At 36.3% G+C, this 12,511-nt stretch overlaps 5 non-coding genes across 5 annotated transcripts; all 5 read right to left on the bottom strand.

Moving 5' to 3' along the window:
- Positions 1–1,069: 1,069 nt before the first annotated feature.
- On the bottom strand, positions 1,070–1,143 carry Trnan-guu (transfer RNA asparagine (anticodon GUU)). The gene has a single exon. It is a non-coding gene; the product is annotated as a tRNA-Asn (tRNA).
- A 266-nt stretch (positions 1,144–1,409) lies between these two features.
- On the bottom strand, positions 1,410–1,483 carry Trnan-guu (transfer RNA asparagine (anticodon GUU)). Its single transcript has one exon. It is a non-coding gene; the product is annotated as a tRNA-Asn (tRNA).
- A 1,048-nt stretch (positions 1,484–2,531) lies between these two features.
- Positions 2,532–2,605, bottom strand: Trnan-guu (transfer RNA asparagine (anticodon GUU)). Its single transcript has one exon. It is a non-coding gene; the product is annotated as a tRNA-Asn (tRNA).
- A 232-nt stretch (positions 2,606–2,837) lies between these two features.
- Positions 2,838–2,911, bottom strand: Trnan-guu (transfer RNA asparagine (anticodon GUU)). Its single transcript has one exon. It is a non-coding gene; the product is annotated as a tRNA-Asn (tRNA).
- A 1,018-nt stretch (positions 2,912–3,929) lies between these two features.
- Positions 3,930–4,003, bottom strand: Trnan-guu (transfer RNA asparagine (anticodon GUU)). Its single transcript has one exon. It is a non-coding gene; the product is annotated as a tRNA-Asn (tRNA).
- Positions 4,004–12,511: the final 8,508 nt, after the last annotated feature.

Genomic DNA, 12,511 nt, shown 5'->3' on the forward strand with positions numbered 1-12,511 from the left:
GAAGGAAGGGGTACCGCCATTACATTGGTCACTGATCCGGCATCATATTAACGCTCTACACAACAGGCGGGTATCAATAAGTGACCACACTACAGTCATGTGTAAGGGCAGTCATGTGTAAAGTGGTACCATTGTACTCATGTATCACAAATGTATGCTTGTGTGGGTCTGAAGACTATAAGGAGGCTTTAGCTGTCGATGCAATCATCTTTACCACCCACCTGACGATAGGCGTTTCATTTAAATAAATTGAATGCTCTTGGTGATCGATTACACATTAGAATGTATGAAGGCTGCCATGTCCAGTCCATATATCTCTATTACACTATAATGGTAATCGCTATACGTATACATGTAAATATAAGTATAGGCCTATAAAAGTTGTTTTTAAGAAATTTCCATTTTAATTTAATGTAATTTTATTTTATTTAAGAAGGAGATTGGTATAGAAATAGTGGCGTGCCCAAAGAGGGGAGGGGGTTGGGGAGGGGCAGATTCACCTCTGTAAGAAGTCTTGGGGGAGGAGGGAGTGAGGAAGGGAGGAGGGGAGATGGAGAATGGGAGAGGGCTGGAGGAAGGCAGAAATAAAAAGATATAATAAAGACAAGCAGATAAATAGAAATATAAGAAAAATGATGGGAATGAGAGAGGGAGGGTGAGAGGGGACAATGAGAGCGAGGGAGTGATAAAGACAGTGTAGGTCTAGGAAAGAATAAGTACAGAGAAGGAAAAAGAAAGGAATGATGAATACATTTAATAATAATTATTAGGCCTATATAATAACTAAACGCATAACAGCACTGGGCAGCCATTCGACGATGTCAATGCCTTTATTCGTTACGTAATTAAAACGCCCAGTCAGCTGTATTTCACACCTACCAAACACAACTCACCCAATTTCGCAAACTGGACGTCGAATGTACACTCTCATGAATATTGATTGGCAACATTTTCCAATATGTCAGCGTTCTAATAGGAAACAATAGAACAATAGACCCTGCAGAGCGTTGGTTTTAATGATAAGAAAAATAAGAATGTAAAATAATTACACAAAAGGAAAATCTGACATCGTCCCTGGGTGGGCTCGAACCACCAACCTTTCGGTTAACAGCCGAACGCGCTAACCAATTGCGCCACAGAGACTTCCGTGGGACGAGGCTGATAATTAATCATTTAATCATGATGATCTTCGGTTATTTTCAACAGATGACAAAAGTAAGTTGGTTTTCAGTTTGTCAATGGTTGTTAATACTTACAAAAACCATATGTTGCTATCTTTGTTGTTATCCAGTTTATTTCTTCACGAGATACCAATTAGCAAACAGCAAGTACAAAAATAAAAAGTACAAAAATAAAAATAAAATTACAAAAACAAAAACTAAAATAAAAATAAAATAAAATGTTATTATCGTCCATGGGTGGGCTCGAACCACCAACCTTTCGGTTAACAGCCGAACGCGCTAACCGATTGCGCCACAGAGACGAGCTTGTTGTACTGGCTTATGATGTACGTTAGTATGCTGTCAGATGATACGTCACTTAATGTCACTGCTTGAATAATTTTGTGATAACATTTTTTCAGATCTTAATAATTTTATTATTGAAGCATTTTTTCGACATAAAGAATGTTTAAACATTTTTCGAATATGTAGGTTAAGGGTACTACACCCCTGGCCAATTTTATGCCTATTTTGCATTTTTTTCTCAAAATTATAGCACATTGGTGACAAGTAAGATATGTATATTATAGGGCAAGGACTAAAACTACTGTACTGAAAATTCAGCAACTCAAAGCAAGTAGTTATTGATTTATTGATCAAACATGGGTTTTTCCTCATTTTTGACTGTAACTCCACAACTGTTGTATGTGCTGAAATAAAATTTACAGTGCAGTAGTTGTAGTCCTTGCCCCTATAATATACATATCTTACTTGTCACCAATGTGCTATAATTTTAAGAAAATGCAAAAATAGGCACAATTTGGGCAGGGGTGTAGTACCCCCTTAAGAGAATTTGTTATCGATTTATTTCTTGTTAATTTAAAATTGAATATGTTTTTTTTAAATAAAAAGTGATCAATTTGAGCAAATGTGTGTTAATTAATTGCACCATTAAAGACGCGTGGATATAAGATGCGACTTATCTTATGGTACGATATGAAATGCGGTAGACGCAGAAATTGCGGGTGAGGGAAGCAATGCTCCTTAGAAATACTTTCAAATTGGGAAATGATGCATTTGAGAGAAAAAAGGATAGGGAAAAGGAAAATACATAAACGTTGTTCCTGAGGAAGAAAACACTTTCTTCATAAATAATAATATAACCGATAAAATATAAAGAAAATAATGAGAAAATATGCGCTACTTTTAGTTTCAAAATGTTATCTTGGCATTTGTAAAGTAGAGTGTCAATTTAGAGCTAAGGGCAGATGTTGGAAACATTTGAAAATGATGTTTATCGGCTTTTACACTTTACCAAAAATGCAACAGATATAATGATTGATAGAAAAATAGCAAAACAAAAGAATATGTCGTCCCTGGGTGGGCTCGAACCACCAACCTTTCGGTTAACAGCCGAACGCGCTAACCGATTGCGCCACAGAGACGAGTTTGTGTATGTTTCGCCTGTTGCCATGCATTGCGATTTTATGGTAATGTTTATTGGTATAATAACAACGTCTCTTGTGAAAATAAAGTTAAAAGTGAGCAAAAACATTAATTTTTGTTCACACAAAGTAAGCATGAACATCGCGAAAACAACAACTAGTTTTTCACGTTAGAATTCAGATTTATTACGACATTAGCTTTTGGCAAAAAAAACAGTGTATAAAAAATAGTCGTCCCTGGGTGGGCTCGAACCACCAACCTTTCGGTTAACAGCCGAACGCGCTAACCGATTGCGCCACAGAGACGATATGTCGCAGTCGAATCTTACTTTGTAATGAATTGATCGTGGACTTTGAGCAGGTTCTTGCGCAAGATCTATTAATACAAACATTTTTCGAGTATGATTAAGAGAATTTGTTATTGATTTATTTCTTGTTAATGTAAAATTTAATATGTTTTTAATGCTTTTATCAGTCAATAAGTATATAGCACATATGATTAAATGATTGTAACAGTAAAATGTGAAAGGACTGTTTGATCTGATGAAACCAAAAACATGTGCTCGCACAAAGTGAACGTGAACATTTGAAAAAACAACAACTATTTTTTATGTTAGAATTCAGATTTATTACGGCATTAAGGGATCTAAAATTAGCGTTTATTGCGTTTCGACAGTATTTTTTGTGGGACATGAGAGCACCTCAGACCTATCGAATTGCATTCTGAATACGAAGCCTGTCTTTCTGATATCAAATAATTTTCATTTTTTGAAAATCACGATATAATACAAATTTTACGTCAAATTATAAAAATTTGATATTTTTGATATATAACAGTCCTCGAAGTAAATTATATAAATCTAATGATATATTCTTAAAGTGTATGTAGCAGGGAGGAAAAGCCGACGGTCAATTGAAACTTTTGACCTTTCATATTGAAGATATAGATTTTTTTCCCAAAAAGACGGTTTTTGGTGTTTTGGGGAAAAAAATCCATATCTTCAATACGAAAGGTCAAATTTTCAATTGATCGTCGGCATTTCATCCCACCTACATACACGTTAAGTATAAATCATCAGATTTATAAAGTTTACTTCGAGTACTGTTAAATATCAAAATGTCAATTTTAATGATTTGCCATAAAATGTGTATTAAATTGCGAATTTCAAAAAACAAAATTATTTGATATCAGAATGACATTCTTCGTATTCAGAATGCAATTCGATATGTCTGATGTGCTCTAATGTCCCAAAATAAATACTGTCCAAACGTTCATACCCCAGCCCTTAATCTGTTGGCAGAAAAAAAGTGTATAAAAAATAATCGTCCCTGGGTGGACTCGAACCACCAACCTTTCGGTTAACAGCCGAACGCGCTAACCAATTGCGCCACAGAGACGATATGTCTCCTTAATGTCTTACTTTGCAATGAAGCGATCATGGACTTTGAGCAGTTCTTGCGCAAGATATTCGTATCAATTATCATTCTTTTATCATTAGGTATATAACACATAATATGATAAGATGATTATAATAGGCCTTGCAAGTAGATGGACAATATTACCTGTTATAATATCTGCTAAATAAAAACTAAAAATATTGTTTATACTACAAACTTGTTTTTAACTTTATAAAAACATTGAAGTGAGAAAAATGTAAAACGATAAACAAAAGGGCGTGTACACTGTTTAGAAGGATTATGTATGTGTTCAATAATTTCATCTAAGTTTTACAGATCTTATGCATGCATTGATCTTGCAAGAATCTTGCGTTAGTGCGAAAGTACTAAATTAACGACTTCTCCATTTTTATTTTGTTCACATATTTCCAGATATTTTAGGTGTGTACCTGTTTTAATTTATATAACAACGTGTTAAGTGTACAGGTAAAACATGTAAAATACAATAGAACTGCAAACCTTTTAAAAACGAATAACCACTAGCTTTTTCACCTAATGATTATTAACTGGGACGAATATATCATTGATTATACAAAGCATGTGAATTTGGTAATAACTAAAAAACCTACAAACTGCAAAAAAAATATTAAAATTAAAGTACGGCGTGATAAGCATACATATTAAAAGTTGTCCGTCAGGTTTGGTAATAGTATATAACTAAGTTCAGTTTATTACAAAATAAATATACTTAAAACATTTGCGCTAATTAGTCTCATATTATTGTTTTTATGATTAACCAACCATCACCATCAGCCTTGCAAATGTTGATAATAAATTTGATGGGTCATAAAAGACAACATCAACAAAAAGACAACATCAACAAAACACACTTCAACTATTTGTCTTCAACCCATCTTCTCTCGTCTTCTCACAATCCCCATTTTACTTCATCTTTTCTTATTACCCAACATGCCCCATATTTTTCCCCACCCTCAGGTAACCTCAATCCATTATGAAATATTCATAACATAATTATTGTTTATTTTCTATTCTGCAAGCACTGATAACTATTATTCTTCCTGTAGTTTTAATCCCATCATTTACAACAAATATACGTAAAGTTTTGCTATAGAGACAGCACTGCATTACATTTTGTTGTTCTAAGTTATGTCAATATCTAAACTTATCTTAACCACTCCCTAACCAATGCCTATGACCAGAAAACACAACCCTTCATTTATTTTTATAAAACCATTAAACATCTTCCTCTATACTTGCCATACATTCATTAACAAAACACAAGTCGCTAAGTGAAGTAGACTGTTGCCTAGCGTGCAACCGGTAAAACACTACCCCGTATTCCACAGGTGGTTTGCGCACCACGGAGTGCCTCTTGAATCAAAATTCTCCCAGAGTACCTCTTCAAGTCGTACGGTTCGTTTTATACAATGTCTTAAGGGGTTTGGGGATTGTTCTTTTCAGTAGAGACCGTTTTTAATGTCAACATTTAAGAACTCCCCGTATGGTACGTGTAAGTTTAGAATGCATTCGTTGCAAGCATGATGTAGATAAAAGTATTTTATCAATGGTTTTCAAGAGTTTAAAATTGTTCTTTCAGCATTTTAAGTTTTGAAGGAGAGCAGCAAAAAAAGGGCACTTAAAATAGGCCATATATGTCTTATTTCAGCAAGTGCGAGTATTAAAAAATAGGAAATATTTTGCAATATTAATTGCTGTCCTTTATACTCTATTAAAATATCGTTTTTAATTATTGATTTCTGTGTTGAATATCAAGCATGTCATATGTTTACTGTCTACCTAAGTTAACTATTCGAATCCACGACAAAAATTCTTGTGCACCGAAGAGAGCGCAATTTGCTATCTACCTAAGATAGCCGTATATATAATACCTATACATGCATGTCTACTTATCACCGCGTCAATTCGTATCTACCGAAAATAGCTATTTATCAACCACGCTGTCTACCTAAGATAGCTATCATTACCTATACGCTATATTAAGACTGCGGTCTACTAAGTTCCTAACTTATTTATCCATATGCATTTTACTATCTACAGAGCAATTCATCACAAATCTTTTATCTATATCTAAGATAACGATTCCTTACCAAATGTGCTATCTACCTAAGATAGCGATTCACTATTTTCGTTAAAACTTGTTGTTAATCAATGACTTAAATTATAGCAAATGAACCACAAATTTGATGCGTTTCTTGTTTGCTTCTTTGTTGATGCAAAGCCTGATAGTTGCTTGTTTCTTAGGGAAAATCTTTACTTAATCAGGAATGAATTATAATGAGTTGTTTGATGTGGTGGGTGTGTGGGGTGGGGTGTGTGTGGGGGGGTGTGTTTGTTTGTTCACAATATAGCAAATCCGTAAACATGGTCAAGAGGCCTTTAATATTTGGGCTGAAACCTGTTTAGTTGGTTCGTCGTTCAAGAAAAAATATTCATTTAAAATGTAGGCCTTATTGATCAATTCCAACTCTACCTTAAGAATTCTGAATAAAAAAACACAGAATGTGAGTCAGGTTATCAGCCCATCACAAGCTTGCTTTGGAAATGCCAATACCACGTAAAACAAACTTACAAGTATCCCATTTATCACAGACGTATATAAACTACGCCAACTTTTATGCAAATTGTCAACCAATACTCCTACGCACCTCAAGCAAGCTTGTAGGGCTTATATAGGCATGTGCGCAGTCGAAGATGGGGAAAGGGAAAGTATGGATGCAACTAACCTTGGCAAGAAAAAAGTATTCAGGGGAAAATGCGTGAGAAGGGGATTTAGGGTACAGAGGGTACAGTATCAAATTATCGCCCAGTTGCACAGATTACAGAATTTGCTCAATCTGTGAGCGAATAATATTGATGATCTTTAATGAGTTCATTCCGATGAAGAAAAGGGATTATGTAAATTTGTTCACAACTGTGTTTCAAAATAAAAATGAAGTATATGTTATGTTCATTATTAGCAGATATACCTCACTGTATTTCACTTTGAGGCGAGACTGGTTCAAATAATTATCTGTCTCCCAAAAGGCAGCGCAGGTGATATTGTATAGAACAAGACTCGGACGGGTTCTACATTAGGGATGCCGGTAGCTCAGTACCTGTAGCATGAGTGCACACCGTGCGGCGTCCCAATTTGGAAAATTTCAGTCAGATCAGCACCGGGAGAGCAACCTCGAACAAGGATTCTGGGGTATTCAGACCAGAGTATTCTCAGACCATGTACAGTTATTAGGCAAAAAATGTTATGTCTCAATATTCCCCAATATTTCCTTTTTTTGGTCTTAAAATCATAAAATTCTGAGGAGTATTATGCTCAGACTTGTGCCAAGTCTTTGAATTTGATTAAATCAATTGTAAGAAACCATGCAAAATTGCATGTATTTGGCCCATTTTCCTCAAATTGAAAAAAGTAATTCCATAAACCATTAAACAACAACATAGGGACTTGCAGCTAAGAAGCGCACACCTTAGACATTCCACAATTGACCATCGCAGCCAGTCCCCGCTAACAACACCCATATTTCACTATTTACATGTTGCTATCATCTATGTGGGTGGTACAACTATTAAAAAAGAAAACAAGTGTAACGTCTATTAACATGTTTAAGTTACAATGACATAAGTATTTGATACATTATTTCCTCCTTCCTTTTAATTGTTGGACGTGAAAACATCACTTAAGTTCCTCCAAAAGTGGTTTATTGAACCTTTTCAAGTATCACAATATTTGCTGTTTCCCATTCGCTTAAATAGTATCGATTAATTAGGATATCGATTACCGTTTTGAAATAGTCACAACTTGGACATATTTGTTGACTATAATTGAAGACAGAGATAAAAAGACTAGTTCGCGTCTAAAATTCTGACAACTAGAAAGAAAATGCTGCACTGCGTAGGTCGGCAACCAATCACGGCGCGCCCATGCCCTGACGTCAGACGCGATTTAGTCTTTTTATCTCTGTCTTTCATTATAAAGTTGTTTTTATGGTCTCAGTGTGATGAGAGTGGTCTTGGAGTGTAGTCAGACGTCATAACATTTACATTAGTGTATTCATACTGTGTTGAAGTCACGTAAACATGGGAGGGGAAAATATTGAGTGATCGGTAAATAATTACCAATTATCATTGAACAAATTGTTGAAATGGAGGATAATTTTTACAATTGTAATAATGCTGAGTCAAAATGTTCATAATAGATGTGTTTGTTTACTAATACAAATACAGGAAATACAGTCAGGATGGCACCAAGAATAGGCGTAACTATGTAGGTGGCACGGGGGGGCACTCAACTTTGGAGGTGACGCGTATGTAGGGCTGTTAAGAGCCCTTTTTCAGCATTGCTGTCACCCAAAGACCCCATAATTTTTTACGAACACATGCTCTGTCACCCAAAGACCCCTTATTTTTCCATTTGATCTGTCACTCAAAGACCCTTACAAGTTCAATTTGAACAGCAACTTCCATTTATCACAGATTTTGTTACTTATTTTGAAAAAACAAAGAAATGTGAAGCCATTTAGAACTAGAAATTTGATGTTCGAGGTCTCTGTGGCGCTGTTTCGGCTCTCACCCAAAGATTTTATTTTAAAAGAAGGTCATGTTCTCACCCAATGACCCCATATCTTTTACATTTTGCTCTCACCGAATGCCCCTTAGTCCGATTGATTCCGAGTTTGCGTTTGCGAGTTATGCATGATTATGTGTATTACACTGCTCCATAGGCCACTGTTGTAATTTCGTTCTGGTATACCAGAAGAAATTCAAATTTGGCGATTTTTGCTAAACGGATTAATCTGCAAGAAATTTTGGCACATAAACATTATGTAGCCAGAGGTTTCTAGTGGTATAAAAATCACAACTTTTTTTGAGAAAAGTGTGGGGATGAGGCTGTGGATCACGAAATATCCTTTTAACAAAATAAAGACAATATCCAGAAAATGAAACACCGTTCCTAGAATGTAGTGCCTAGATTACAACACATGATAGCCACATTTTGGATTTTTCTTTATTTCTGTATTGTAGTATAGTATACAATTATAACAGTAGTTTAATATTTATAAAATGAGACTTAAAATAAACCCACTTAATATCGGGGTTTCTGTGTTGATGACATTAAGTTAATAAAATTGATATTAAATTTAATAATATAAGCTCCATTATTACACATTAGGTCTATGTGTCATTTTAGCCTACTTCCAACAAAAAAAAGCGGCGAGAACAAAAATGTATAACACCAAACGAACCGAAAACGGCCGTTTCAAGTTTCCAACGGTTTCCGATACTTGTCTCATGCCGAGAGTCGCCAACGGCAAAGTTATATTTCGGACAATTAACAACCTTTATTCGTGTAGCAGGTCGTTGTCTTAAAAATATTTGTTTTTTATTGATCTGATATGGGATTTAATAAAGGGCGTCGACCGACAAAATAATGGTTTTCATGTTTATTAATATGTGTCATACAATATTATGGTAATATAATAGCATATGATATTGAAATAGGCGTATATCGAGTTTGTATCAATTTGAGCTCCTACCGGATGTGTGTATATTTTGTTTTCCAAACAGTACAACGGTACAGTCAATGGTCTTTTCGCTCTAAGCTAAAATTTCCAATTTAAATCGTTTTTTCGTTATCAATATTAGCCATTCAAAACAGGTTGTTAGTAATGTAACCTTCACTTACTGTTCACACAAGTAAAATCATTATAATTACGTTAGTTTGAATGAAAATTTATATCAATAGGCCCTAAACATTATATATTTATATTATAAGAACGGATTTCTATATTATATATGCCGCAATTTTATCACTCCCCAGATAAATTGATTTCAATTTTGATATCCTTAAATGGGGTATTCCAGTTGAAATCCATACACCCCTATGGTAGACATGACCTTAATCCCACACGCATGGAGTGTGAATTTCAAATTGGGCTACCTGAATGGGTGACTCCCGGGGGGGTTCTTCGAAAAACTTTTTACGGGGATGTGCCACGCAGACTTTCGGATGCCGACTTTCTCTATACCTACTTTTTGCTGTTTTTGCCACCCATCAGTATACCAATTTTTCACAAAAAACACCCAAAAAGCACCCAAATTTGCCCTAATTGTGCGCATTTAGGGGCACTTTTTCCCAAATGCGCCCCATTGAGCGCATTGGTCTGCACTGAAAAACCCACCCATCGATATACCAAAATTGCTGAAAAGGTACCCCAAAACCGTGGCACATCCCCGTATACCTTCAATCAGGGAGAACCCCCTCCGGGGGGTGACTCCATTAATTTGATATCTACATCCCCTGTGTGGGAGATTAAGAGCATGTCTTCTACAGGGGTGTATGAGTTTCAACTGGAACATCCCAATGAAGACCAAACTTAAGAATTTTTCATTCCAAAAGTTTCACAATTTTACTTCAAGAGAAATAATTATGAACGATATGTTTGATGGGATCACAGCAAACACAAAACGTTTTCTACATAATTCGCAATGTCGGATTATAGAAAGGGAATAAAACGCCTTCATTACATTCAAAAACATTTTTGAAAACGTTCTGCAAAATACTCAATGTTGACGACAAATATTGGGCAAAAAATGTTTGCAACAAATAGCAACAATAAAATTTTGTCAACAGTTTAAAAAAACGTTGTATTGTGTTTTTATACAAAACGTTTTCACGATTTTGATAAAATCAGAGATTTAATAGTATTAAAACGTTTTCGAGAAAGAAATATTACCAAAATACCAGGTTTAAGATGTTATAAATATTACACATAAAATATATCTGCATTTGTTCAAGAGAGATTGCCGAAATACGGGTATTTGGACAAGGGCGGTTGCTATGCCAAAATACTTGCATTTGGACAAGAAAGGTTGCCGCCCGTCATTTAGTCAAGAGCGGTTATTGAAATACCGCCATTTGGGCAAGAGAGATTATCGAAATACTGGCATTTGGGCTCAAAGATGTTATAAAAATACCAGACATAAAAAAGATATAAATACCGGTATTTGGACAAGAGAGGATGCCGAAATGCCGGCATATGAACAAGAGTGGTTGCCGAAATGCCGGTTGCCGACATTTAGACAGCAGTGGTTGCCGAAATGCCGGCATTTAGTGAAAAGAGGTTGTCGAAATACCGGCATTTGAAAAAGAGATGTTGCCGAAATTCAGACAAAAGATACTGCCAAATTACCGGCATATTGATACGACATGTTACCGATATACCGGTATTATAGACAGAGCTATGTTAAAATACTGCTATTTACCCTAATAGGGTAATCTATGTTAGAGGTTACCAAAATACCGGCATTTGGACAAGAGAGGTTGCCGAAATACCGACATTTGAGCCAGAAATGTTGCCGAAATACCGGCATTAGGGTAACAAAAGCAGCAAAAACACTGGCATTTGCACTAAAGATGTTGTCGAAATACCGGCATTTGGATAAGAGATGTTGCCGAAATACTGGCATTCGGACAAGAGACGCTGTCGAAATACCGGTATTTGCCGAAATATCGGCATTTGGGCTCAAAGATAAAATGCGGGCATTTGGACAAGAGTGGTTGCCGAAATACCGGCATTAGGGTAACAAAAGCAGCAAAAACACTGGCATTTGCACTAAAGATGTTGTCGAAATACCGGCATTTGGATAAGAGATGTTGCCGAAATACTGGCATTCGGACAAGAGACGCTGTCGAAATACCGGTATTTGCCGAAATATCGGCATTTGGGCTCAAAGATAAAATGCGGGCATTTGGACAAGAGTGGTTGCCGAAATGCCGGCATTTGGACAAGAGTGGTTGCCAAAATGCCGGCATTTGGACAACAGTGGTTGCGAAACGCCGGTATTTGGACAACAGTGGTTGCCGAAACGCCGGCATTTGGACAACAGTGGTTGCCGAAATGTCGGATTTTGGACAACAGTGGTTGCCGAGATGCGGACATTTGGACAAGAGTGGGTGCCGAAATGCCGGCATGTGGACAAGAGATGTTGCCGAAATGCCGACCGGCATTTGGACAAGAGTGGTTGCCGAGATGCGGGCATTTGAACAAGAGTGTTTACCGGCTTTTTAACAAGAGATGTTGCCAAAATTCCGGCATTTGAACAAGAGTTAGAGTGGTTAACAGCAAGAGATGTTGCCGAAATACCGGTTTAGAGCTTTAAAAAAAATACTGCTATTCGGGCAATATATGATGCCGATCAAAATAACATTGGGGCAGGAGATTTTGTCAAAATTCATGCACTGGGGGGAGCGATGTTGACGAAATACCGGTATTTGTTATACACAGGAGAAACACTTGTCACACTGGCCATATTTGGATAATTTTCAACAAATGTCCACTTCACAGCACAGCAGTAGATTTTTCTCCATTTGATCAACCGCGTCACCTTCCATGCTCTCCGTATGTTACCATAAACGTACCACATTTCTATCGGGCATTGAACCCTACACATAACACAGGAACCCTGCTT

This window comes from Amphiura filiformis, chromosome 2 (genome assembly GCF_039555335.1).
Source record: "Amphiura filiformis chromosome 2, Afil_fr2py, whole genome shotgun sequence".
NCBI lineage: Eukaryota > Metazoa > Echinodermata > Ophiuroidea > Amphilepidida > Amphiuridae > Amphiura > Amphiura filiformis.